Source organism: Zalophus californianus, chromosome X (assembly GCF_009762305.2).
Source record: "Zalophus californianus isolate mZalCal1 chromosome X, mZalCal1.pri.v2, whole genome shotgun sequence".
NCBI classification, from domain to species: Eukaryota; Metazoa; Chordata; class Mammalia; order Carnivora; family Otariidae; genus Zalophus; species Zalophus californianus.
Genome location: NC_045612.1, coordinates 42870722 through 42876968, shown reverse-complemented (window position 1 = coordinate 42876968; position 6247 = coordinate 42870722). Strand labels below are relative to the sequence as shown.

The 6247-nt window shown below is 40.6% G+C and overlaps 1 protein-coding gene across 1 annotated transcript in view; it reads left to right on the top strand.

Moving 5' to 3' along the window:
* IL1RAPL2 (interleukin 1 receptor accessory protein like 2) overlaps window positions 1–6247 on the top strand; it is a 636713-nt gene that overhangs the window by 21023 nt on the left and 609443 nt on the right. The gene's annotated exons all lie outside the window — the stretch shown is intronic.

Below are 6247 nucleotides of genomic sequence, written 5' to 3'. Positions count from 1 at the left end.
CAAGATATGTATTGAAGGATGACCTGACAGGACATACTGATGCATTGGTTGTGAAAATGAAATAGTTGAATAAAGGATGACTTCTATGTTTTTGACTTAAGCAACTGAGTAAATCATGGTGCTCTTAACTGAGAGAGAGAACACTTAAAGAGGAACAAGGGTAATAGTGTCTACCTCAGGAAATGCCGATGAGCACTTAGCACCAAAGCTGACATAAAGTAAGTGCTCAACACATTATCTCTTATTTCTATTTTTACTACCAATACAACTATTACTACTAGCTCTGATTTTTAGCCCTTATTATATGGCAAATACTGTGATAGTCCTCAGTAGCTCTGTAAGGTAGGTCATATTATTGAAGATGTTAAAACTGGTACTCACAGAGGTTAAAGAACTTGCCCAGTGATACATGGCTACTAAATCGTGGAGTTGAGACTTGGACCCAAGTCTATGTAGCTCACGCACATAATCATTTTTTTTTACTGTATTTTCTTTTATTACCTACTTTTACTGTTCTTCATAGGTATTTGTATATTACAACAAATGAGATATGCTTAATTCTTGCCTGTATAAAGTTCTGTGATTCTGCTTTCAGTTTCTGCAGTGTAAAATATCATCTGGTGATGAAAATGAGATTCTATTGATTAAAGATGGACAAGAGAGGACAGTGAAATAGAGATTCTTAGTTCATAAGTGAGGATCAAGTTAAAGATTTCCAGAGATAGGGTGCCTGGGTGGCTCAGTTGGTTAAGTGACTGCCTTCGGCTCAGGTCATGATCCTGGAGTCCTGGGATTGAGTCCCACATTGGGCTCCCTGCTCAGCAGGGAGTCTGCTTCTCCCTCTGACCCTCTTCCCTCTCGTGCTCTCTGTCTCTCATTCTCTCTCTCTCAAATAAAATCTTTAAAAAAATAAAAAATAAAGATTTCCAGAGATAAAACCAGATTACTTGTCTTACAGAGTTTGAAACCCTTTGTGATCATTTATCAGTTTCCAAACATTATGTAGACATGCTTAAAAGTTGTTATTTCCCAAAAAATAAAAGATGGAGGAACCTTGCTGGATGCAAATTCTTAGCTGACTTTCTTTCATCTGTTTACTCTGATTCCCAAATTTCCAAGATAGAAGATTCATGATGAATCAGTTAGAGAAGCATATACATCAGTATATGACAAAGTGCTAGAATGAATATAATGAGGTATTATGAATGCAGGGTTATGTTTTTCAAGAACATATTGCATGAAACCACTTCTTTCCATTTATCTTGAAGGTAAAATATTTCATACTGGTAGAAAAGTGAGAGAATATTCCTTCCTAACTACAGTTTTAGTTTGCTTTTTAATAAAAGGGATACTTTTTAGCTGATATCATTTCAGGTCTTAGGTATCTATTAGTCACTAAACAAATATTTATTGAGGATCTACTCTGTGAAAGGTACTGAAAAAGGCAGAAGTGAATGACAGGCCTCCTGCCTTCTAACAAATTAAAACAGGAATTAGACATGTATACAAATTACAATCAAACAAGTAAAACTCAAATAAAAGACAGGATTCCATGTGGTTCAGCATATAATTGTATCCTAAGAAACAGTATAGCAACTAAACAATTTAAAAAGTTTGAATATTGGGCGCCTGGGTGGCTCAGTTGGTTAAGCAACTGCCTTCAGCTCAGGTCATGATCCTGGAGTCCCGGGATCGAGTCCCACATCAGGCTCCCTGCTCTGCGGGGAGTCTGCTTCTCCCTCTGACCCTCTTCCCTCTCGTGCTCTCTATCTCTCATTCTCTCTCTCTCAAATAAATAATAAAATAAAATCTTAAAAAAAAAAAAGTTTGAATATTTAAGGATTTACTATAGTCCTTTGAAAAACATCAAGGGGAAGCCAATTTGTAATGCCCAGCAACATTTAAGGTCAGCTTTTCATATTACTTTCATGTTCAATATCTCTTACACACTACAGCATCCCAGAAAACTCTAATCACTCCTCGTTCTCAACTAAAAATTTCACTCTGGAATATATCCCCTGTAAGTTTTTCCCCTTTTTTCCATTTTCATCCTCTATCACTTGTTTTCTTCTTTGTAAGAAGCTCTTGCTTCCCTTTCCAATGTTATTTAATTGAACTAGCATTGTTCCTGGCAATTTTTCAGCTCTTTCTGCCTATTACAACTGTTCTGCACAGTAAAAGCTCAGGAACTGATTTGGCATACTAAGAATCTCCACAGAAGTTGCTGGATTTGGAGAGACCCGTACATCCAAAAAGATGATTATCCTTAGAGGGCAGGGAGAAGGGGAAAGCTGCCAACAGTAACTTGATGTCTTTTATTCCATCACACATGAGAGAAAGTGAAGTGCTATAAGAAAGATAGAGATAAAATAGTAGCAGAGAGTAAGGACTTATAAAATCAGGGGTGTTTGAGATTTTTTTAAAGATTTTTATTTATTTATTAGAGAGAGAGAGAGCGCACACAAGCAGGGGTAGTGGCAGGCAGAGGGAGAGGGAGAAACAGGTTCTCCACGGAGCGGGGAGCCCGACGTGGGGCTTGACCCCAGGCCCCTGGGATCATGACCTGAGCCCAAGGCAGATGCTTAATGGACTGAGCCACCTAGGCGCCCCTGAGATAGTTCTTGAGGATCTGAACAGGTGGTGATAGTGGAGGCCTTCCCAGGCAGATGGAATGGTGTTCAAGGGCAAGGAGGCAGTAAAACATGGGCTATGCACAGGGAAAAACAGGGAGGTCCATTTGGTTGGAATCTGAGCTTATCAAGCCTTTTTACTGAATGTGAAACTAACAATAACTAGATATATTTCTGGAGCATGAGACTTTAAGAGACTAAGACACTGACCAATTCTTAGAAAACCAGTTAAAAAACACAACTAACAAGTACCTTAACTTGTAGTCACATAACAGTGTAGGTTTTTAGCAGATGCTGTTTCCATGGAGAAAGTGTATGTTTAAAGGGGGTAAATTCCCTTCTCTGACTCCCCTTATTAACAAAAAGAGATGCTGCTGACCTCAGCATTGTCACTCAGCACGTGCACTCCAACTTGTTTTCTCAGGGATGGGGATGAATTCACATGGAGCCATCCCCTTTCTTTCACCACTGTGAAGAGTGATCCACTTTGGCAAGAGAGCTGCTTAAAGTTTAGTGGGTACAGTCTGGATCTATGGCTATGAAACAGAAAAGCTAAATAGGAGGGTGAGGTGGAATTCCATATCACCTTGACCTCATTAACACAAGACCCAGGTTAACACTAATCTATATCTTCTAATTTTGAGACCAGAACATACTCTTCACCACTAAGGCAATATACATTTATCTAGGTGGAGAGAGGTCATATACGTTTTGTTATTTTTCAGCCCCATTATTCTGCCCTTTACCAGGCCTTCCTTCAACTCCCCATAAAGGAGAGTGGTTTGGCCATGTTTCATATTTACATTCATTTCTTTTACTCTCAGGTGAAATCCCTCTCTGTACCGCTCCCTCCCTCTCGCCCCACCCCCTCTTTTTTACCTGGGTCTAAAGCTTACCCATAGACTACCCCCTCCCACACTTTACACACGCATAGAGCAGAGCAGGATTTCCATACATGTTGGTTGCTGACTCACTGGCTGGAACCCTCTGATCACTAGGCTCTGGAGGTTTTTAATTTGGTCACAAAAACTCTTTTTTCCCCTGATATGTTAAGTTTTGCCAATAGAAACAGAAATAGATAAGCAGGAAGGCAGTTATTATGACAGTGCAAAGAATGATGCTGGAAACACCACCATTTAGAGCAGGGTGCAAAGTCACAGAAAATTCTGATTTTTAAGGCATTTAGGGAAGTTTCCTATTAGGTAATATCTTTGTACAAATGCTCCAGCAAACTCTTGACTTTGATCCTGCTTGATATAAAGCAAAGATGAAAAAGCATTGTTGTTTCTAAATAAAATATGGCTTGAGTTATTTTTACTTTCCATTATTTTAGAGAAAGGTGAAGCCAAGTTTGACTTCCCAGAGTGTGGATAGGTCATTAGAAAGAGTAGAAAGAGGGAGGTCAGAGGTACCTTCCCTGGTCATTCCCTTTCACTACTTTGCCTGCTATTACCTCAAATGCAAGCCCAGAAAGCATCATTATCATTTTTACAGAGGTAAAAAGTCACAGTTTTTGACCAAGACATTGGCCCCTGTGAAATTTTCATTCCCTTCCCTTGCCCATTAGAGCTGGGTCTTTCTTCCAGCACCATCATTTTTAAAGCTGTCTTACTCTTTAGCTGCCCATCTCACTAAGCATGCTAGCCCGAAGGCTCAAAGGCCAAGTCAGATTACGTCTGTTGGGTTTGTCGAGGATATTTAGTGATAAAAATGGAATTTATTTTAATTTATTAAATTCTTTCCTCTGGACATAGAGAGAAAAAACTAAAATGGCTATTAACACACGAAATAATGAAAATGTCAATATTTTTCCTAAATCCTGCCAAACAGAAACCCTAAATCCAAACAAACTGACTGAATCTTTTCTTGAAAAAAATAAATTATGAAAACAAGTTGTAACACCAGAGATTTGTGTCTGGTACTCCTCTTAGAACTACTCGCCTTCCTTTCCAGGGGCCCTGCTAGGCTCCCCCATTGCCCTCCCCTTTGGTTTTCTTTCATTTGGGTCCTATCCTAATTGGATCCTCTGTGCAGCTTAATGATACTTTCCTCCCCCACCCCACTCCTCACCTCCCCCTGAATTCCTAAATATGCCACTGCCCAGTAGCCCCCACCCCCATCCAGACCTTCTGTTCTCATTGTTGGGTGCCTTGTCTAAGGGACACATGGGGGAACCCTCTTCATTTTCCATCTTTCTGTCACATAGATCAGTGTCTGCTCTCCTCTTCTCGTGTCCCAAAGGAAGAGGTGGCCTTTCCAAACCCATTCAAGTCAGCAAATTCACATCCTTTTATTTTTTTGTCTATCTGTGAACATTTATTTTTGCAACACAGAAATCTATAAAATAGAAGCCTCTATCCTACTGCCCCACACTACTCCATTTTTTGAAAAGAAAAAGTTTTTCCAGACTTTCCTATGCTTTTCCAAACACCAATCTATAACATAAGGCACACATAAATCTATAATATACATATACGTATGTACACTTAGAGAATTGGGGGTTTTGTTTTATACAAACATATTTTTTTTTCATTGAACAGTACAATGGACATGCCTCCAAAACAGTATACAGGGTCTATTCCATTTTTTCACATATTTTCTGTGCTTTCAAGCTTACTTCAGCTGTCTCCTCCATGGTTCAAGTTCTCCCATATTCAAAGAACCTTGTTATCTCTCAGCCATCTATCCTACCCCACTCCTACCCTTCACAGCCAGGAGTCCTTGAAAAGCCTCCCTCACTGACTGCACTTCTTTGCTTCCCACTTAGCCCCTGGTCCTTGCAGTTTGGTTTCTGCCCCTCCCCTACCCATATCTGCTCAAAAATCACTTTTTTTCCTCCTTAGGGCCTCCCCTACAGCCCTGGGCACTGCTGAGCATGCTCTCCTTATAATTCTCTTCCCCCTGTTCTGACTACTCCTAAGGACCTTACTGCTTCCGTGGTTCCCAACCAGGGGTGATTTTGCCCTCCAGTGGACACGTTATAGTATCTGGAGACATTTTCAGTTGTCACAGTGGAAGAGTAGGTGCTACTGCCATCTAGTGTGTAGAGGCTAGGGATTCTGCCAGACATCCTAAATGCACAGGATGGTCCCCTGAAACACTTAAGTATCCAGCCCCAAGTATCTGTACCAAGAGTACTGAAGTTGTAAAACCCTGCCCTAGAGGAATTTAAGCAAGTCCAAGGATATTTCTGACAAGTATAGGCCCTTTAATAATCACCTAGGGATCTGGTCCCAAATCTTGAAAATAATTATCTGTATCTCTTCCCAAATGAAACACCTCAAAGTCACGTCCAGATGCTGCAGAGATGTCCCAAGCCCATGACAGCTTCAGTTTCTAGGTCCACAGTCCCCAGGTAATGTCCAAGTCTCCTCCAGTCGTCTCAGTCTGGTCCAGGTGTGAAACCTCACCATCTTTCCATCTGTGGGCTAAACCATACATTTAGCTTCCCTCAACACCATTCACAGTCATGAGAAAGGAGACACAGACCATCCTCTCCCCTCCCCCTTTCCCAACTTATCCCCTCCCCCTAGAAATTGATTTCCCTTTGGGATATGTTCTATTCCACATTTCTGATTTCACTGAGGGATTTGTAGCCAGATTCCCCTCCCAGTATT